This window comes from Carassius auratus, chromosome 28 (genome assembly GCF_003368295.1).
Source record: "Carassius auratus strain Wakin chromosome 28, ASM336829v1, whole genome shotgun sequence".
NCBI classification, from domain to species: domain Eukaryota; kingdom Metazoa; phylum Chordata; class Actinopteri; order Cypriniformes; family Cyprinidae; genus Carassius; species Carassius auratus.
This window is the reverse complement of record NC_039270.1, coordinates 19,891,027-19,914,955: the sequence shown is the minus strand read 5'-3', so window position 1 is coordinate 19,914,955 and position 23,929 is coordinate 19,891,027. Positions and strand designations below refer to the sequence as shown.

The 23,929-nt window shown below is 36.8% G+C and overlaps 1 pseudogene; it reads left to right on the top strand.

Moving 5' to 3' along the window:
• The window catches only part of LOC113047374 (NACHT, LRR and PYD domains-containing protein 12-like), a 39,590-nt pseudogene that overhangs the window by 6,886 nt on the left and 8,775 nt on the right, over positions 1-23,929 (top strand).

Sequence of the window (23,929 nt, the reverse complement as noted above, 5' to 3'; positions counted from 1 at the left end):
CAGGGGCGAAAGTACCATTTTTCAGAAAAAACTCATTTTAAAAGATAATGTTGTATACAGAGATATATATTTCTGCTGTGGCCAGTAACTCAGAAGTGTGGTCTAACAATACCAGGTGGTATTTTGTAGAAATGTAGAAAGACTTCAGTATAATTTCACTTTGAACATAAGTTGCACATTGTTACTTTCGACCCCATCGGTTGGGACGAAAGTAACACAGGTGGGTCAAAAGTAACACAACAGTATAAGCTAGATTTTTTTTCTGTTAGTCTTATTTTTCTTAAGTATACCTGATTGTGACCTTGATAATATGTAACTGCAAACATATTTCATTTATCTTTGCAAAAAATGATTAAATTGCATTTTCATATTTTCATTTTAAATTTAAGTTTAAGTTTGATCAGATGTCTTAAAACCTGACTGTATTTTTTTTATTGTAAATTTCAATGTATTTTGATATAATAATAAAAAAATTCTACAGAATGCACAACATAAAAATTGTATCACATTAGCATAATAAAAAAACTCTAAACATAATGTAACAGTAGGCCTATTTATGTTTCCATCCAGTTGTTTTTATGCATGAATTAAAAATGTGTATTAAAACATCTGGAAACACTGCAAATTCAAAGGCTAAGATATGGCTAAAACCTAAATATAAATGTGACGTAGCAGCTGCCCAGAGAGTGATGTTCCTCTATGTCCAGAAACACCCTCTCAAAAACATCTGGATAAAACCAGACCTCTGTCTGTCTTTCTGACCCTCACTAAGACATATTTTTTTGGTATAATATGACATTAACATTTGTAAGAAAAGATGCAAGACACAGAAATTCACAATATAGCTTGTACTGGAACAAAATAGTTTTACGGACCTAACTTTGGGAAACGATGAGGAAATCGCGTGATATTTCTCAGCTCAGTCAAGGATTGCATGCTGAACATGCTGTCATCGCTGGGAATGCAAATACAAAATGAGGCTCGGAGAAAATCGCTTTGTTACTTTTGTCCCGTGTTACTTTCGCCCCGGTTCTCCCCTACATACAACAAGAAATAAAGATGTTGAGCTTTTTTTATTAACAACACTATGCTTAATGTCTGGCAATCAGAAACAGAAGGAGATGTCTCCATCGGCTTCTCCGATTAAGAAGAAATCTAAACCACCGACCACAGATGATATGGTGGATAAGATGGCGAATACTGTGGCACTCTTTGAGGACATTCTAAGATCTGAGTTGACGGCGATGCGGAACGAGTTCGCTTCTCACATGTCAGTTGTTCAATCGCTATGCTCCAAAATTGATCTTCTTACAGGGGAGATGAGAGAACAAAAAGTTGTCGCCGATCACGATAGGCGAGTAGCAGCGCACAAGCAACAGGTTGTTGATTTATAGGATCGCAATAGGTGCTGCAAACTGCATCTGGTTGGTTTGCCTGAAGGGTCCGAAAAGGACGACCCTATATGGGCTTTTTGAAGAGATCGCTACTTGCTTGGCTCTCGTCTCTGGCAGGCAAAGAGATTGAAGTGGAACGAGCGCATCGCGTGTACACCAGGCTCTCCTCAGATCGCGCTAAACCACGGATTTTGATCTTTAAATTGTTGCGTTACACGGACAGGAAGCTCGTTTTAGACTTCACGTCGCCAGACTTCACGCCCCGGTGAAAACATCCGACGGAGCAACGCTGTCTTTCTTTCCAGATTTTTCACCGGCCACCTCAAAAAAAAAAAAAGTGATGGTAGACTCAACTGGTTTTGTTTTCAAATTAGTATTTTGACTTATTATGCAGTAATGCTTTTTGATACCTATGACTGACCTTAATATACTAAGTTGTAATATTAATGGCCTACATGGCCCACACAAACGTACAGGTTTTCTGGATTTTTTGCGAAGGAGAAAGATTGATATAGTGTTAGTTCAAGAATCTCATTTGAAAGAGGAGGATGTACACAGGTGTAATAATAAGTTTTAGGAAGTAGACCAAGCCACCTTTTAGCTTTAAGAATACGCAATACGAAATACGAAAAGTTTGCTAATATTTCAGCAGTGAAATCCCAATCCGGGCTCATTGTGACAGATCCAAAAGACATTAATATTTCTTTTTTCTAACCTCTATACTACTTCTGCTGTTGGTGACACTGACTCTTTTGCATCTTTTCTGTCAAACCTTGATTTACCTAGGCTGTCAGATTCGGACTCTGATTACCTGGCTGAATCGATTACCCTTCAAGAGCTTGAGTCAGCAATTAGATCTATGAACAAGGGGAAATCCCCAGGTATAGATGGTATTCCTGTCGAATTGTATATTACTTTTTGGTCAGATTTAGGCCCCCTCATGTTAGATATGATACATTTTTTAGTTACTCAAGGTTAATTTCACCCATCTATTAATATAGCTGTGATTTCTCTCTTTTTAAAAAAAGATAAGGATCCGACTTCATGTTCTAGTTACCGACCACTCTCTTTGATAGGGACTGATGTTAAATTATATGTTAAGGTACTATCTTGTCGTCTAGAGAAATATATGAACAGGCTAGTTCACCATGACCAAAAAGGGTTCATTAAATCTCGCTCCACTTCAGATAACTTATGCAGGTTATATCATATTATTAATTCAACTAATAGTTCGTTCTCCCCTTGTGCATTATTATCTCTAGATGCAATGAAAGCTTTCAACCAACTTGAATGTAACTATTTATGGGTGGTTCTACAGCATCTGGGTCTAGGATCAAGTTTCATAAACATGATAAAAGTTCTGTATGCTAATCCTGCAGCCTCTGTTCTCACAGGTTCTGTTTGCTCTAACCCATTCTTTATACATCGAGGTACTCATCAGGGTTGCCCGCTTTCTCCTCAGTTATTTGCCTTATCCTTGGAACCCTTAGCTCAAGCGGTCCGACTATCTGAAACTATTTCTCCCATAAGTATAAGGACTACTCATCAGCATATTTCTTTATTCGCTGATGATATCTTATTGTTTCTGGAGAAGCCGTCACATTCTATTCCCCATGTTTTGAATTTATTTGACCATTTTGGATTTCTCTCTGGATTTAAAATTTATCGGAGTAAGTCATGTCTACTTCCCCTCAATTCTAAATCTGATCCCATTTCCTTTTCTGTATCTATTCCAGTGGTTCAAAACTTTAAGTACCTGGGGATAGATATTTTTCCTTCCCTGCAAGAAATTATTTTTAAAACACTATAGTAGTATTCTAGGCAAAATATCCTCAAATTTAGAAAATTTGTCTTGTCTTCCTACTTCTCTTCAGGCTCGTATATTGGTGATTAAAATGAATGTTCTCCCACATATTAATTTCTTCTCTTCTATGATTCCTCTAGCTCCACCAGTTGGTTACTGGAAGAAACTTGATGCATGTGTTTCACGGTGTATATGGGATGGGAAACGTCCTCGTATTAAACTGACTACTTTACAACGAAGTAGATTACATGAAGTTCTTTCTTTCCCTAATTTTAGATTGTATGCCCAAGCCTTTTCCCTCCACCCTTTATCAGTTTGGTTTGACCCCGATGCTTCTGTATCTCGGGGGTTCTGCTTAGGCAGTGTAAATCTAGGTTTGGTCCCATTGTAACCCATCTCCTTTCTACATGGATGTTGACAGACGTTTACAACTAGTTGAAATTTGGCATAAGCATACGCCAATTTTTCACAATAATAATCTTTTGTCAGGCAACACTCCATTCCATTTTCTGCAATGGACTCATCACAAAGTAAATACTCTGGGAGATATTTATGATGATAGTGGTTTACAATCCTTCCAGAATCTCAAAACTCAATATAATCTGCCAGGCACATCCTTTTTTATGTATTTACACATCAGATCGGCCCTGTGGGCATATGGGGTGCCCTGGAACTCTCAACTGCCTACCTCCTCTGCTTCAGTCATCTATCTTTTTCTTCTTGAGCATTCTTACAAACCTTATCTATTACAACTGTTTGGGCTAAGGATCGTAATGTTTTATTTTCAGATCAGATATGGGGAATGTTTAAACTGTCTTCTAAAATCCCAAACCACCAAATGATTCATTGGAAATTGCTGCATAGGGTTTACTTGACTCCAATGAAACATCATATGAAGCTGTCGTCTTCTCCTAAGTGTATTCTCTGTTTGCAAGGATCTTTAGGCACATTTTTGCATTTTGGGAGTGCCCCTCTCTCTCCTTTTTTGATTCAGCTCTCACAGGAACTTTCTTATTTGTTGGGTACTCAGATATGTTTGTTTCCACGTCATTTTTCCATGAATGACTTTTGGGACCTCATCTTGTCTGTCCAACAAAGATTTTTACTGTTAGCTGCTCTCACTGCAGCAAAAAAGTTGCTAGTCAATCGTTGGAATCCTCCTCACACAATAGACAGAAGAAACTGGGTGGTTTATTTGTTAGATATTATCTCAACTCTCAACTTCTCGTATACATGGATCTAATGTGAAAACTGTTAATTTATGCCATTCATCTTTTAATGTCGTTTCATATTTTCTAAAATCTTTGTAAATATTATTTTATTGTATTTTATGTATTAATATTGCTTAATTTATTTTTATTATTGTTTATTTTACTTTATGTATTTATTTATAATTTTTCAGCTCTACTCTTTAGTCTACCAGGGGGTGGGATGGGTTGGGTAGGGTTCTACATTTGCTCAGTTGCTTTTTGTTTTCTGCTGTTGTTCACAAAAGAAAATTCAATAAACAGTTGTTAACAAAAAAAAAATAACTCATGGTTTTATTTTAAATGATCAATCAGCATGATCTTTTTTGGTGAAGGAAGTTAGGGAAAACAGCACACCAGCATATCTAAAGCCCTCTCTTTTTTCAGATTGGCAAGCTGTAATCTCAATGATCAGCACTGTGAAATTATGACTTCAATCCTACAATCTTCAAACTCCCCCCTGAGAGAGCTGGACCTGAGTAGCAATAGCCTGCTGGTTTCAGGAGTAAAGCTGATCTGTGCTGGACTGCAAAGTCCTAACTGTCAACTCAACATACTGAGGTTGGACTTTCACACTGATTCAATGTGTTAATAATAAACATATGAAGCTGGGGCTTTGCTAACAAAGATACAAAATAGTACAAAGCTACAAATTAAACAATGTTTACGCTTTTTCAAGTTTGAAGGTGTTCAGATACAGCAACCAAATTGTAATTTAATGTAATGTAAAATTGCATTACATAGTCTTAACTGTATCAATTATATATATATATATATATATATATATATATATATATATATATATATATATATATATATATATATATATATATATATATTCTTGTTAAAACTGCAAAAGTAATTCAGTCAACCACAGTGAGTTTCGAAGATTAACATTAAGGACAGTCACTTTAAGAGACAATACATGTTTGTTCACTTAAGACAGCAACTTTGCAGATAATTCTGTTTTTACAATTTTTAGTTGTATTTTATCAGTGGTGACTGTCAGTTTATTTGCATATGACATACATTTTCTGAAAAAAATAAAACAAGACTGTGTCATAGAGACGATGAACACTATTAACAGAAATTATTATATGATGCAATCAAACTTGTAGCAATATTTGTTAGTTCTGTACGCTGTTTCAGAGTTAGCATCATCTGACGTCTTCTGAGGGGTTGGCATCATCTCTTCTCAGGTGTTCTGGATCCAGACTGGAGCTTGTGTATATCCTAGCTACCGTGTCAAAACAGAGAAACAAATAGAGACATTATTAGCATAGCTGCTGTTCTAATCAAGTAAAATTAATAAATTTAACCCATGCTTAAGAATAATAATGGGCATTTGATCAGATACAACTGCAGTCACAAATTATGAGATGCATTATTTGAATGTTTGGCCAATGAGAATATATATATATATATATATATATATATATATATATATATATATATATATATATATATATATATATATATATATATATATATATATATACAGTACAGACCAAAAGTTTGGACACACCTTCTCATTCAAAGAGTTTTCTTTATTTTCATGACTATGAAAATTTTAGAGTCACACTGAAGGCATCAAGGGCTATTTGACCAAGAAGGAGAGTGATGGGGTGCTGCCAAACCATTTCAATCATTAAACATACCACTGCATTTTTTTTTTTATTATAAAACAATAGACAGACACTTAGACATACAGTAATATAAGTGATTTATTTGAGCACTAGAAAGATACAATAAGAATAATTTGAGTAAGAAAATAAATAAGAAACATAAAAAAAATATTTAACTTTGTATACCAATTACAGAACATTCTGGGATTGCTAAAAATGCAGCATTTACAATGAATTACAATGAAAATACCTGCTGATGGCCATTTATAGAGATGGTAATCATATAAATGCGCCATAAAGTCAATAAATCACACTCTATTCATAAAGATGGTGTTCACATTGATAGCCTTGATTACACAGTGATAGCGAGCTCATTTGCACTCAGACAGGTGGCAATCGTGCAGATACAGGCACATTCAACATTAAACACACTTACACATATATAACACATGTTGGAAAATGAAAAAAATTAAGAAAAAGGTGATCGCTAAGCTTTGCCTCCATCATTTGACAGGTGCGTCAGAGCGCGTGTCACGAGCCGTCGCGAAAGAGCACTATAATTCTGAAGAACTGAAAAGTAAAGAAAGTAATTATCATCCATATTACAATGTTATTGCCTTGTTGGACTAATCGTGCTCCATGAAATTTCATTCAGTGGACACTTACCTTTCTAACTAAACTGGGATTTACAGCTGTGGATGTGTTTATGACTTGTTATTACGATGAATCTGGTATGTACTGCATTTTCATTCTTCATGTTTTGATGTGTACTGCTTACACAAATTTAGCTAATACATTCTTTATTTGCTTTCCATCGAAAAACATTGATCTGCCATTCGATGCTTGGGGCTTAGATCTTTATAATGATACATAGTTTGATAAGATTAAATTTGTCCTGTTTCATTTAATCTATTCATAAATATTGATAAGTGCAAACAAGGGGAGTACAGGATGCCTGCGTCAGGGTGCAGATTAACAGGTTATGTAGCGCTTTAAACAAAAAAAGCTTGTGTCAAAGCAACTGAACAACATTAATTAGGAAAACAGTGTGTAAATAATGCAAAATGATAGTTAAAGGCAGTTCATCATTAAATTCAGTGATGTCATCATTCAGCTCAGTTCAGTTTAAATAGTATCTGTGCAATCATTTGCAATCAAGTCAGCAATATCGCTGTAAATTATGTGTCCCCAACTAAGCAAGCCAGAGGTGACAGCAGCAAGGAACCAAATCTCCATCGGTGACAGAACGGTCTAATATAACACCCAGATTTGTTTAAATGAAAATGTGAAATCCCAGTTTTACAGCAATACGTAAAATTGCATAAACATGAACAACCATCAAGCACTTTGAGTTCCTCAATGAGGTTAAAATTATATTAGATACACCAGTTCAGTCAGTCTGGAGGTATGTTACTTGTTTTCGTCAAAAAGGGGTTTCCTGAGTTTGCAGATTGTCTGGAAGTTCAGTGGTCATTGAAATGAAGGCATTGGGGAGCTCGTGGTTGGGTGTTGGCTGACAATGTGGAGTTGTGGGCTGGTTGAAGTTTCAGACGGGCACTCGAGGCCAGACTCGGAGACACACCATTACAAAACTTTACTCAGAACACAAAACTCTCAACGGAAAAGAAAAGAAACTAAAGTAAAAGAATAGAAATAAGTTTCACCAGACTAGATGGTGTTTGTTCTCATCGTGGCTAAGTAGCAGTAGGCATGCAGGCTGAAGCACGCTGGGACAGCGCTCAAAGAACACTAAATGTGATGACTAAAAACAAAAGCTAAGAGCAGGCATGACCAAAAGCAAAAGCTAAAAGCAACATTTTATGATGTCCTGAGTATTTAAACTGGCGTCTCGACCACACGTCAAATGTTGTCTCGACCAATTAGATATATTTTCCTTGCTTGAGGTGTTGTGATGTTTGTCCCTCCCTTTCATAGATCATATTTTATCTTATCAATCACATGATTCAAATTTTCCAGCTCTTGCAGGGTATAATTTTGGACATGATTCCTATAACAAGAATATGATACATTTGACAAATAACTGATGGTTAGAAACGTTTCAAGCAATTAGATTCAAACAGACATACTAAACATGAATATGAATCCTTAAGATTTTAAATAGCTATTAAAAAGACATACACAACAAGCGATGAAACATGAAAGTCAAATGTGTAGGTTACATATATAATATGGAGTCAAGAAATGGACTAGTATTCTTTGTATAAGTCTTTTTGAGTTAATTTTGGTTCAATTTCATCTGTAAAAGATGGTCTTGCTGTGCATTTCTTTGACCATCAATCTTGATTACTTCCCCCAAATTTGACAATCTCTACTTGGAATTGGAATTGTTCATTTGTTCTAATGTTGAAAGCTGTTCAAGCTGCTAGTTAGTGGACTTGCTTCCGACTTGTTGTTCTAGGAATTGATTTACAACATCCTGTTGCCTTTCTGTGGAATTCAGCCCCTCATGTTTCAACCATGCTCCCGATCAAATCTTTAACTGTGTGGTTCAGGTCTGATACCCTACATCTATTTAAGCACGTATTAGTGCCTTATTTTTACATGACCTTATTCTACATCCCTAATCCTAGCCAATACCTAACCTTAACAACTACCTTACTAACTAGCAAATTATGAATTTATTGAGGGAAAAGTCATAGTTAATATTGAATAATTGTTTATTTATATGTACTTATTTATTTGTATCTGTCCAACTCAGTTCATTGTTCAACGGCTGGGAGACCCGGCTCTGTGCACGTGAGCTGTATGGACAGATTACAACTTGCAGGTGCTGAATTGTTCCCCTTTTAAGATTTTGAGGTATATTTGTTATTTCAAGCACAAGAAGATGATTAAGGGAAAAGTCATAGTTAATATTGAATAATTGTTTTATGTATTTATTTATATGTATTTGTCCAACTCAGTTCATTTTTCAATGGCTTTGAGACCCGGCTCTGTGCATGTGAGCTGTAAGGTCAGATTATAATTTGCAGGTGCTGAATTATTCCCTTTTAAAGATTTTGAGGTATATTTGTTATTTCAAGCACAAGAAGATCCCCCTGCGTGGGATTGTCGATGCACCCCTAGCTGCCCCGCCATTGAGGGTAGTGAGGAACGAAACGAGCTGCTTCTGGCCGTAAAAAGGGGCCATCCACGACTACATCACTTCCCCATGCACATCCGGGGAAGAATGGAACCAGATCAAAACGCAGTTGTGAGCAGCGCTCTACACAGAGAACCAATCGAACAGCCATGAGCACTCAGGGCTGGGCGGTGCATTCACCTCCATCCTGATGCTTGCAGCTGCCTGTCAACTCTGGGTCCAATTTGGCAGTGGCGACAACACCCATGGGGGGCAGCCTTGCCAAATCTTCATCCACAGAGTTCAATAGCCCATCCCCGAGGCTGCAATCGAAATCTGATCCCCGGCGGAAACTGAATTACCTGTTGGGACTGCCATAAGACAGCCCAGCAAAATCACCTAGCAGCTGCACAGGACAAACAGAAACCAGAACGGGTAGTGACAGAGGGGTCTGCTCCTTTTTCTTTAAGAAAGGAGAGACGCGATTGCAGCGTTGCCATGGTCACACACGCTGTGCTTACATGAATCATCCATGGACGCGCCTTCAGCCTTCTGAATGTCCAGGGGAATCGCTGATAGGGACACCGCTGTTTGCACCGTACAGCCAACCAGAACAGCTTCCTGAATGAAATTTTTAAATGTATTTAAAAATAATAAATACATTCATTTTTTTCTTATGTATTTCAAAAGTTTTTATTATTTTTGAAACTCTCCCGAAATGCACACTCAATTAAGATGACAGTCATAGAGCGGCCTCAGTTGATTGGTAATTTTACACTAGGATGAATATAAAATTAGTAAATTAGTAAAACTTTGAGTCAATGCCTAATTAATATATAATAATATTAATAATGCATGAAATAAACATTCAAGTAGAAATAAGAAACTGCATCTCTCATTCAGGCCATCTCTTCAAGCTCGTCTGTCTTCTCCACATTGGATTATGGGAAATATTGCTTCAGCGAGTGTACATAAGTTGTAAACTAAAAATCATAATCATAATCAGAATGAGCTTTATTGCCAGGTATTTTTACACATACGAGGAATTTGTTTTCGTGATAGAAGCACAAAAAAAACTAATGAAAAATAAATAAATAATGCAAAAAATGCAAATTAGTAGGAAAGGAATGACAATATACATATTGAAAATTGTAGGCAGGTATATTACAAAAAGCAGTTATGTATGTACAGGTATATTATGTGCAAAATGTAAGTGTACACTAAGTATGTGTGTTAGATAAATAAGTGTATGTGTATATAAATATTAAGGAGGAGGTTTGGGATGATAGTGTTAAAGGCCAAGCTGAAGTTCACAAACAGGATCCTCAAATAAGTCCCCGGTCTGTCTAGGTGTTGCAGAACATAATGCAGTCCAATGTTTACTGCATTGTCCAAAGACCTGTTTGCTCTGTAGGCTGAGGATCCAGTAAGGTCCAGTAATGTCCTTCAGGTGGGCCAGCACCAGTTCTTCAAATGACTTCATGACTACAGACGTTAAAGTCACAGGCCTGTAGTCATTTAGTCCTGTAATTTTAGATTTCTTTGGGATGGGGATGATGGTGGAGCATTTAAAGCATGAAGCATGAGATCTGTTGAAGATATTTGTGAAGATGGGGGCCAGCTGGTCAACACATGATTTCAGACAGGCTGGTGTAACACCATCTGGGCCTGGTGCTTTTTTCCTTTTCTGCTTCCGGAAGACCTGGTGCACTGCATCCTCGCTTATCTGTATTGCAGGTGTGGGGGAGAGGGGGGATGCAGGAGGTTTGAATGGTGAGAGCGGTTGATTGGAGAGGTGTTCAGGATGGGTTGCAGGAGTGGTTAGTGGTGTGAACAGTTGTGCGGAGAGGCAATCAGGGTGGGTTGCAGGTAAAAGCTCAATCAGATCGTCTGCCAGTCGTTGATTCCCCACATTGCTGGGGTGTGGCGTCTTGTAGTTGGTTACCTCTTTTAGATATTTCCACACTGATGCTGAGACGTTGAAAGTGAACGGAGTCCGTATTTTCCAGAATAATTCCTCTTTGCCACTCTGATCTCCTTTTACAGTGTGTATTTAGCCTGTTTTTACAAGGCATTGTCCCCCTTCCTGTAAGCATCTTCTTTGGCCTGACGGAGCTGTCTGAGTTTTGCAGTGAACCACGGTTTGTCATTGTTGTAAGTTAGATGAGTCCTGGTAGGAATACACATATCCTCAAAGAAACTGATATAAGATGTTACAATCTCTGTGAGCTCGTCCAGATTGGTGGCAGCAGCTTCAAAAACACTCCAATCAATGAGGTCAAATCAAGATTGTAAATCATGCTCTGCTTCATTAGTCCATCTTTTTACAGTCCTTAATACAGGTTTAGCTGATTTTAGTTTCTGCCTGTAGGTTGGTATAAGATTAACCAGACAGTGACCAGAATGTCCCAAAGCTGCTCATGGAACAGAGTGATATGCATCCTTTATTATGGTGTAACAGTGATCCAATATATTACTGTCTCTTGTGGGACATGTAACATGCTGTCTTTATTTCCCTGTTGATACTGCGTCGCGATCCGCTCTACACAGCTGAAAGCCGGGCAGATGGAGCGCGCTGTCCGGTATGGCGTCATTCAGCCATGTTTCCGTGAAACATAGAGCAGCAGAGTGTGAGAAATCCTTATTTGACTGAGAGAGCAGAATGAGTTTGTCCGTTTTGTTGGGTAGAGAGCAGAGATTTGCTAGATTGATGCTAGGCAACTGTGTTCGAAAACCGCGCTTCCTGAGTCTGACGAGCGCTCCCGCTCGCTTTCCCCGTTGCTTCGACCTGAAGCGTTTGATCAGTGCCGGTGCTCATCCGCTAACAACATTCAGTAAAACATCTGCATAATTGAAATCCGGTAAAAATATCTTGTGGTGCGTTCTGCCGAATGTTCAGCAGTTCATCCCTGGTGAAACTGATTGCAGGAATATAACTAAAGACAGGACAAACTAACAAAAACACAAAAATAATCCTGTATTGAACAAATGTAGGGAATGTTGTCATTCATAAAGATTTAAACAAATGTATCGTTTATTTTTTCTTCACAGCCTTAGAAGTTGTACTGTATACATAAATTATGAATTCTAAAATGAAAAAGTATATTTAACTTACACTGAAAAATACTTGGAGAACCATCCTCAAACTTAATCCTGGACTTGTTAAAACAATTGTCTTTTTGTAAGATATGTTTTAAGATTTTAAAATATTTTAAATCTTAATATGTTTTCCTTCTGTTCTTTTTTACTTAAATTTTTTCTTGAACTGTTTAGCATTAAATAATATTGGGATGTTTGTCAGACACCCAATTCAGGCCTTGCAGTCTATACTAAAGCGATGAAACTTTGAAGTTCAAAAAACCCTTATTTAGAGAACTACGTGTTTATGGCACATCAAAGGGAGATGAAGAGAGGAGGCATGGAGAGGCATGGGCCTCTTCATGCATATTGAAGAACAGCTGTGTTGCTGCATTCTGAATCATTTGTAAAGATTTGATTGCACATAATAAAAGCCTAGCCAGAAGAGCATTGCAGTAGTCCAGCCTAGAAATGACAAGGACCTGGTCAAGAAGTTGTGCATTACATTAGGAAGGGCCTGATCTTTCTGATGTTGTGCCATACAAATCTGCATGATCATGCGGTTTTTGCAATGTGTTCTTTGAAGGTCAGCTGGTCATCAAAGATTATGCTAATTTTTTTTGACAAAACATTTTTGGGGTAATTGTTGATGAACCTAGCTGGATGCTGAAATTATGCTGTAGAGTCTGAGTGGCAAGGAAGACAGAGCTCAGTCTTTGCCAGTCAAGACATTATAACCAAAGTCTTCTCTTCTTTTTTTCAGATTGGCAGACTGCAATCTTACTGATCCGAAATTGTGAAATTGTGTCTTCAGCTCTACAATCATCAAACTCCCTGAGAGAGCTAGACCTGAGTCATAATGACCTACAAGATTCAGGAGTGAAGCTGCTCTGTGCTGGACTGAAGAGTCCAAACTCTCAACTCAACATACTGAGGTACTTAAGGGTCTGTTTAAAATAACAGCATACATGCACACAGTTGTTGTGTACAGATCCACCCTCACTAATATAAGGCTGTGTTTTACATGTTACTAAATTATAGAGCCAGAATGTTGGAAAGACATTAGGGCTTGGGCGCCGCGTTGCATTCTGGGATGTGACGGTCCTGCTGGCAGCCTCGCAAATGTAAACATACAGCAAGTCGAACGAGAAGAAGCAGAGTTGGGAGAAAGAGAAAAGATGGTAAAATCACGAAAAGGTTGTGGGATTTAAAGGGATACACAAAATAGGGATGTCAGGGACCGGTATGTGCACAAAATCGGCAACATTAACGGTTTGGATCCATATGAAATTCCCAACAAAGAGTGGAGCACCGACGATTACTTGCTCCCGCACTTTTGCATTACAGATATCCTCGGCTACATTGTTTGTTTTATGAGCGCTTACACTTCAGAACAGTTCTGAAGCTACAAGTCATTGGAGTCTCATGTGCAGTTCACAAATGGATATGTTCAGGAGTTGCAGATCATAAAACCGGCAAACAGTATACGTTAGCCGGTTTTATGGACAAAGGTAAGCTGCGCTACACCTTGCTGCTAGTTTGGTAAACGTTAGTGCTAACAACCATTTACACATGTAATTACTTTTAACAAAAGTTTAGTTAGAAGCTGTCAACCCTCCCGTTTTTATCCGGGATTCTCACGTATTTGAGCTCTTTTCCCGCTGTCTTCCCGTTTTAGTATTTTCCTGTAAAATATCCCGTAAGCCCTTCGATCGGACCTGTCAGTCTTTGTACTGTTGTCCTGTTGCTACCCCTTGCCCTTCCAGCAAAACATGTTTTCAAAGCATCGTTTGCTTACTTAAGAGCAAGCTTAAGGCCAATTTATACTTCTGCGTGATGTTGGGCTTTTTAAGATAGCGTGGTTGTTGTGAGAGCACGATTTCACGCCAACCTGTAACTAAAGTCACGTTAGACCTAGCTTCACAAATCGCTTAACGTTAGTTAATGCAGCAGTTTTGTAGTAAGACTTTTTGCTGTCAGCAGAGGGATAGCAACAAAAAGATGAATGTTGAAATTTCCCGTATTTTGGATGAGTAACTCGAGAAATTTCCCTTATTTTCAATGTTAACTTAAGCTATATAAATTAATATTCAGATGTTATGGTCTCCGTGCTCCGTGGTAATCAAATTAAGACACACGGATGAGAGGGAGTATGTCTGAACACTGCACAGTAGTCCGAGTAGCAGTAAAGGAGGCTGTCAACGTGGTGGCCACGCCAAGTAATGACGTCGCGACGCCCAAGCCCTATTCTGTGTCGGTGTGAAAAAGAGACAGCTCCAGTACTGGGTAGCATGTGCACTGTAGTGATGGTAATTATTGCTTGACAGATTTACTAATACAGGAGAAGAACAAGCAAGTCTGTTTACAGAAAACTAAATTTAATGTGAGAAAAATAAAATAAAATAAACTTTACTTTGTAATCTATTAGGCCCAATAATGCAGTTACAACTTTTGGTTTAATAAACATTAACTAAGAAATCAACTGACACTAATAAATATTTTTAGTTGTCAGTTTATGTTAACCTGAGTATACACACGATGAGGCATTTTCTCCTGATATCCCCGAAAAGAACTTAAATTACACTTTCAGTTTTGATCGCACAAATAAGTGCAATATATTAATCAAGGCCCGGTTCCCCAAAACGTTCTTATCGCTAAGTAGTTCTTAACCTATTCCTTAACCTCTCTCTTAACCTTGTTGCACGATTCCCGACACGTTTGTACGCTAAGTATATCTTCTGTAAGTCACACTTTCGTAAGGTTGGTCTGGACCATTCGTAAGCTCTCTCTTGGCGTTGTTTGAGCTCAAGATGCTACTGTACAGCAGTCTTTAGAAATCAGCGCAGTGCAGTACAAGTCAAACTATGGTATGTTGACAATATTGTGGCTCAACAATGATTTTATGTTATTTTTTAAGTCTCATAATAAATTATGTTCGCAATGGATACAGGCCTATTTATGAAGTTGACTTTGTGGTATCAGAACTAATATGGTGGTAATTAGCCTAGGCTTTTTTCGTAATGTAATTAAAGTGAATTGGCAATAAATTTGGCTCTAAATGGCTAAGGTCTATAGATGGTAATCAAGATTGTGTCCAATAAGTGACCATAGCAGCGATGCAACGTGTCCTTGTATTGAATCAAAGACGGAGCCGGATGCGGAGCCGTTTAGTCCATGTCAATATTTTTATTTGGGAAAACTTAAGCCCCTCTGACATTTTGCCTGACGTGGCTATATATAAAAAAAAATCGCCTCCCAAGACAACTCATTATGGAGCTGCTGGACCTTCTCAGACCTGCGCTACGTTTTTTTTTTTTTTTTTTTTTTTGCTACAGAGAGATTCATCGAGGTCGTGGGAGAGGGCTACAGCCTAATCAAGACCTCGGTGTGGAGGTGCGTCCACACTGTCACCAACGCCCCTCTGCGCCATGCCGGGGATTACATCCTGGTGGATGGCACACTCATCCCTATCGCCAATCCATCAGTGATTGATCAGCCGTAGGCTACTCACCGCGAAAGGATACACGGCCATAAACGTGCAGGTTATAGTGGACCACAGGGGTGTGATCTCTGTGGCAAGTTCCAGCAAAACTTCAAGTTCCTCTGACGAGAGACTTGGTGCCCTTTTTTACTTTGCTTCCCCAGCATATTTTGTATCTAACTCTCTCTCTCTCTCTGTTCATTGTAGATAGATTGCTTTTTATTTAAAACATAAACCAATTGCAATCAATACCGCATTAAACAGAAGTAACTGCAGCTGCTTGCCAATCAATTCAGATTGTAAAGTACCTTATCATTAATATAAAAGTGTATCATATAATTTGTATAAGTCGTTAAACCCATGTCAAGAAGCGGCACAAGTGGCACAATGGGATAATGAGGGTGGATGATTAGCGAGGGATCCCCGGTTCGTCTAACCGTCACAACATATCGTGTGAACATTACTGACCATTTGATAATTAAATTTATACTCTATATTCTACTGATAACTTAAAATATGTTAAAATAAAAGTTACTATAATAATTTGAGGAATGTTTCATTTGCATAGAACGTGTTGTCTTTCTTAACGCTGTATTGCACCTTCGTGTGAAGTGGAAAATCGATTCATGAGCAATCGATGCCAACTAATTCAGCACCCTCACTTTGGACAGCGCTCTTGTAACGTCGGACGTAAGAGGCAGCATGCTAAGAAGCTTCCTAAGGGACACTTCGGGGAACACACTTAGGAACATAAACAACTTTGGTAAGATATATCTTTTGAGGTCTTCTTAGCACGCTAAGAGTGAGCGTTATCGGGAAACCAGGCCCAAATCTTTAAAGGGTCTACTTTTATTTGTATACAGACATAAAACTTTGTGCATTTATTAAATAAAGATAATAAACAAGGTATGCTGTCTGCAGCCTTGGTCTGCGGTGATCTTCATTTAGAAACGCGTCATTAAAATGAACTGTAACTCAGTGAATACTCACTGAAGAGACTTGAGATATATCTACAGAAAGCTTGACATGTCAACTATAAAAAATATTCTGTGGTAAAGTAATCCATATGAAGACAATGCGATGTCCAGTTTTTCACGTCTCCCTTCATTATCTCTAAAGCGACCACGCCCTCGCACTGAATGCGCTATTGAGATTATAATGTTTCACATGAAGCCCGCGGCTTGTAAACGCCCACACAGAAAACAAAGCAGCAAGACTGTTCAAGATTTTTTTTATTTTATTGTTTGCTTCGTGGTGAGAGGAATAAGACATAATTCACTAGGGCTGTCACTTTTAGTTCCAAAATCGATTGCACAATCGATCGGACCAACCAAAAAAGTTTTCGAAAATGGAAATAGGGAATCGATTTTAATCAAATATGTACACTATTAATTTTAAAATAATTAAACAATTAAAAAATAGATGTAACAAAACTCACAAACAAGCAAAAAAAGAAAAATAGATCTGAAAGTGCAGAATGCCTTCCGAGAGCTAGACAGAAAATAGCAGCAATTTTAAGCTCCTGTAAGACCCAGTGACATCGAAAGCGACCTCTTCGTCTGGCGCAAATTATTTCAATGTTAAGTCAATGTAAAGACACGTTTAGGCACGTCTGGAGGTCTCGCGGTGCAGTAGACGAGTTATGAGTTATGAAAAGGACCATTGCAAGCTGAGAGCGACCGGCGGTGGAAATTGGCAGTAATACCCCCACCTTGCGCAGCTGTACCTGAGTGTCCCTGGGACATCAGTGCGGTCGGAGCACTTCTTCTCAACAGCTGGACATATAGTGAATAAAAAACGCTCTGCTTTGGACCCTGAAAATGTTGATTGACTTGTTTTCCTGTCCAATAAATTTGTAATGGCCTTATTTTGCGCCTTTTTGTGCATTACAATATGCCTGTCTACAATATGACTGCCTGCCTGCGGTTATGTTCAATAAAAAAACACACATGGTCTGTTCTCAAGTCCATTTAAAGTTTCATTTTTTGAACAGTTTTTTTAAATGGATTGAATCATTATTAAAAATAATCTTGGAGATTTTTGAATTGCCTAAATCATAAATGCAGCCAGGTTGAAGCCTGCAGTGATGTTTTTCTTTTGTTATGGCAGCCGTCCCCTCTGCATATATATTTTTTCGAGAATTTTGCACTCCTGTTGCCGTTTGTTATTCTTCACTAAACTTCATGCCAATAAATAAGAAATACTGCTGACTTGTGCGTTTCCAGCGCTCTCTTTACGTTTGTCCGTTATTTGATGTTGAAAAAGGAAACTTTTTTTTTTTTTTTCGACATGGACAATCGATTTTACAATCGATTCAATGAACACTTATGTCTTAAAAATCGAAAATGATTTTTCCACAAAAGTGACAGCACTATAATTCACCCCAAGAAGATGTGATGAAGATTACCTCAGGATTTGAGTTTTGGATTTCCTTAGAAAAAAAAAAATGAAGCCCTTTATTCAGCAGAGATCATAAACATGAGTAAGTCTTATATATACTTTTATTAGATTTCATGTAATGTGTAAACATTTTACTAGTTAGATTTTTTCCAAACTATAATTCCTGACTAAACGATAGTTCGTCCCCTCTCGCATAGACCCTTTCTACACAAAAAGTGTCTTAGAAAATTTAAACCAATATGTTGTTTTCTGTGAGTGAGCAAACAAGATGATTTTCACATAATTTAGAAATAAAAATTCTGGTCTACAAGATCCAGTTCTCAAAAGTCCCGGGAACCAATGTTCTGTATGTGTTTTATGGCCTTATTCAAGTGATTTGCAATTTTTAGTTTTTCACTAACCATTCATAAACATTATTTTCTCAAAAAACACAATCATGTACATACATGCTGCTCATATTATTATAGCCCAGTTTGACAATATGACAAAACTTTTCCAGGCCTCAAAAATACCCTTAGACCTCAGAGGGTTAAATTATTATCTAACTAATGTTAACCTTAGGGGGTTTTGGTTGAGTTTTGACGTGCCCTTACTTCTGTGCTTTTTCAGTTGCTTATAAACATATACATGGCTTAAGTCTAAAAACACTGTATTTAGTACAAACTTGGCTACAATAATATGTAAATAGAATGTATGTACGTTTATGTGTGGTTAGTGAAACACTACAATTTTGAAGTCACTGAAATAAGGTCATAAAACACATACAAAATGATGTGAACATTTTCTTGTTTACTAGCTCACAGAAAAAATTTGATTGATTTACAATTTCTAAGACACCTTTTATTTCGAAAGGGCATATTTGAGTAGGCATGATTGACCATGAATATTACTTTGATTTAAACCTGAGAAGACAAAGGCCCACATAATAAGCTGCATAATAAGGGAAAAGTTACAAGAAAGAATGTGAGGACAAAATAAATGTATATATTTTTATGTTTGTAGTTTAAGTCAAGTCAAGTCACGTTTATTTATATAGCACTTTAAACAAAATACATTGTGTCAAAGCAACTGAACAACATTCATTAGCAAAACAGTGTGTCAATAATGCAAAATGACAGTTAAAGGCAGTTCATCATTGAATTAAGTGATGCCATCTCTGTTCAGTTTAAATAGTGTCTGTGCATTTATTTGCAATCAAATATTATACTAATTATCCCACAAAATAACTTGAGATTCACTTGCAAGTGCAGATAAACACTGTATTAGGAACAAAGAATTTCAAATCAGAATGTTTAGCATCATTACTCCAATGACACAATTCTTCAGAAATCCTTCTAATATTCTGATTTTCTACTCAAAAAAGCATATATTACTATTATTATTATTATGTTGAAAAGAGCTAAGAATATTTTTTTAGGGTTTTTTTTTGATGAATTGAAAGAACAGCATCATTTGTAACATGATTATTGTATTTATCATCATGTTTCTGCTAAATAATAGTTTTAATTTATCTATATACTGACTCCAAGCTCTTAAAGGTGCTGTAGGGAACTTTTGTAAAAAATATTTTTTATATATTTATTAAACCTGTCATTATGTCCTGACAGTAGAATATGAGACAGATAATCTGTGAAAAAAATCAAGCTCCTCTGGCTCCTCCCAGTGGTCCTACTGCCATTTGCAGAAAGTCATGTGCTCCTGGTAAAAAACAACCAATCAGAGCTGCGATCCGTAAATTTGATTGTGTTCAAAATGTAGAAAAATGAACATAATAAGCGAGTGCACCATGAATCCATTTTCCAAACCGTGTTTTTAGCTTGTCCTGAATCACTAGGATGCACCTATAATAAGTGTTTATATTCAGACTATTTTAGATTGCTTCGGGGGTACCGCCGCGGAGTAACCCAGTACCTTTGTGATTCTTCATAGACATAAACAGAGAGAAGTAGCTCCGGCTACAATGTTCTTCCGCAAGTCGCAAGCAGTTCTGTTTATTAACCGCTAGAGCGTCAAAAGTTCCCTACTGCAGCTTTAAATGGCATAGTGTATGTTCAACTTTAATTTAATCTTTTTTTTTATCTTAAAATAGCCTTATGAAATGTTTTTTCCCCCCTCAGAAATTTTATTGTGTATTTAGATTTTTCTGGTTATCAAATGAAGGTTTAAAACATTCATTTAATTTTCTTTTAATTATAAAAAAAAAATCAGCAAACTTAATTTTTTGGTAAACAAAGGGGATTTACTATTAAAAATAAAACATGGAAGATATGTTGTGGGATTATTCCTTAAAAAATAAGGTTTGTTTCATTTTAATAGTAGTCTAGTATGCCATGTACAGTACATAGGGTGATATGGGAAGTGTTTCCGGTTCCGGTTTACCTAATTAATGCAGCCTAAAAATCCTTTAACGGATTTGGATTTTAAAAGCATATTAGTATGTTATGTGTAAACCAGGTTAAAAAGATGGGTCTTTAATCTAGATTTAAACTGCAAGAGTGTGTCTGCCTTCCAAACAATGTTAGGTAGGTTATTCCAGAGTTTGGGCGCCAAATAGGAAAAGGATCTGCCGCCCGCAGTTGATTTTGATATTCTAGGTATTATCAAATTGCCTGAGTTTTGAGAATGTAGCGGACGTAGAGGATTATAATGTAAAAGGAGCTCTTTCAAATACTAAGGTGCTAAACCATTCAGGGCTTTATAAGTAATAAGCAATATTTAAAGATCTATACGATGTTTGATAGGGAGCCAGTGCAGTGTTGACAGGACCGGGCTAATATGGTCATACTTCCTGGTTCTAGTAAGAACTCTTGCTGCTGCATTTTGGACTAGCTATAGTTTGTTTACTAAGCGTGCAGAACAACCACCCAATAAAGCATTACAATAATCTAACCATGGATTAGCATTTCTGCATTTGACATTGAGAGCATAGGCTGTAATTTATATATATCTAAATTTATAGATAATATAATTTATTTATTTTTATATATATATATATATATATATATATATATATATATATATATATATATATATATATATATATATATATATATATATATATATGTGTATGTGTCTTAAGTCAATTTTAAAATGAGCCTTGGCCCAGAGAAAAGTGCTTCTGGATCATGTTTAGATATGGCTTCTTTTTTGTCCTATAGAGTTTTATCCGGCAACGGCAAATGGCATGGTGGATTGTGTTCACCGAAAATGTTTTCTGGAAGTATTCCTGAGCCCATGTTGTGATTTCCATTACAGTATCATTCCTGTATGTGATGCAGTGCCGTCTAAGGGCCCGAAGATCACGGGCATCTAGTATGGTTTTCCGGCCTTGACCCTTATGCGCAGAGATTGTTCCAAATTCTCTGAATCATTGGATGATATTATGCACTGTAGATGATGATAACTTCAAAATCTTTTCAATTTTTCTCTGAGAAACTCCTTTCTGATATTGCTCCACTATCTTTCGCCGCAGCATTGGGGGAATTGGTGATCCTCTGCCAATCTTGACTTCTGAGAGATACTGCCACTCTGAGAGGTTCTTTTTATACCCAATCATGTTGCCAATTGACCTAATAAGTTCCTTATATGTACATTTAACTTTGTCCGGCCTCTTATTAAATTAGATTAGATTCGATTTAACTTTATTGTCACTGCACATGTAGGTACAAAGCAACAAAATGCAGTTTGCATCTAACCAGAAGTCCAATAAGCACTAAGTACAGAATATACAAGGTCTACAATATGTACAATAACTATACAGAGTAGATACATATTATTGACATAATTTGATTTAATGATTTTTTTTTTTTACTATTAGCATGATATACAGATAGGTGTACTATGAACATACTATACAGATGGATTATGTAAAAGTGTATGTTCACTATAGGCATACACAATATGTGTATTACTAACTGTCCCAACTTTTTTGTAATATGTAACTCTCATGAAATCCAAAATGAGCCAATATTTGGCATTACATTCCAACATTTGATATGTTGTCTATGTTCTGTAGTGAATAAAATATAAGTTTATGAGATTTGTAAATTATTCCATTCTTTTTTACTAATAATTTAAACAGTGTCCCAACTTTTTTGGAATCGAGTTTGTATTTTTTTTTTTGTATGTACGTCTATCATATGCATGTCTGCACTATTTATGAACTTTTTGTTTGACCCAGTAACAGGCAAATGTTTTGCCAGTATTTTACTTTTAATTTAAAGGTCTATTTAAGCTAAACAATTCTAAATACAGAAATAATCAAATTTAACCATTGACTATAGCAATTGTTGTAAATTAAGCTCTAAAGGGAAATGCATACAATTAAAATGAATTATGATTAATTAGAATTATTTATATGAGATGCCAGTAGTAACTGTAGCAGAATTAAATTGCCATCAACTAATTTTAATATGTGTAGGTGTGCTAAGTAAATGCTCGACAAGGAGATAACAAATCTTTTTGATAATACACGGGAGGAAAAAGGGCACATCCAAACACAAATCCAAATCGGGGTATCATACATCAATAGCGGACAAAACAGAACTGAACAGACAGGGTTTTTAAACACAAGGAAAGTTATGAGAGTAATGGAAACAGGTTGGGAGTAAACAATTAACTAAACTAGGAACGGAACATGACCAAAAAAGGGAAAACACAAGGGAACAGAAGTCCAGTATTGTGACACTAATCTGTTCATCCAGCGAACCCTTAGCACAATTTCATATTAACTCTAAGAAAGGATATTTTCATTGCCACATAAAATACTTTCATACAGTATTAATGCATTAGATCATGTAGCAAAATCTGAATCGTAAAGGGAAGTTGATTTGTAAGGCAGAATCACTAACTCATGTAATTTGTGCACAAGATTTTTATTAACTAAATGCTAATGCAAACTAGTCTAACAAACAAAAAAAAACAAACATATATGCAATCATTCATACAAGGGAAAGGGCAAATGAGATTTGATTGATGATACCAATCATATATAGAATGAAGCTATGAAAAGAGTCCGACAACCACCTGAGTAAAACCATCAGTGCAGTTTATAACGGGGTCTATAGCTTATACTAAACCTCTGTTTCGTTTATTTAAATGTATGATACTTGCATTTCCTTGGCCTGGAATGAGTGTCTGGATGCAAACTCTTTTTGGTTTGGAGGTTTGGTTGTGTAGGATTCGCGATCATGTTCTTCCGGTTTTGGAGAGTGATGAATTCCAAAGGTGTCCTGACTTGATGATGATTGGGAGTTTCTTTCCAGTGGAAAGTGACAAGAGCTAAAAGAAACATCAGCTGAGATCCTAAGATCTTTGGTGAATGGAAAATTCAAGGCACAAAGCCTGGCGCAGACATAGGGGTCCAAGGGAGTTCTAGCTCACACACTCTTTGCAGAAGCAAGGGGAATAGAAGAGAGGAGAGGGCGAAACGCCTCTCAGGATAGGCTTGTCCAGTGTGAAAAGCTGAAACTCCAAGTGGGAGTTTGGAAATACTGGGGAGTTTTATAAGCTCTTTGTGTGAAAGCCTGGTAATTTGCATATGTAACTGGATCATAAGTTAATATACAAACTAGTAAGGATTCTTAGAACACTAATATGTTGCATAGGTATCAACATTTAATATACACTCTCGTTTAGATCATCAGAAGATGAATTCATAGATACTAAACATGGTAAAATTACATATAGGTAAAATGACATGAATGAGTTCCATTACAAGCATTTATAAAACAGGATACAAGACAAAATGACAATATACAATAACATTAACAACATACAAAATGACCTGAAGTATATGTGTGTTCATTCAAAGAAAGGT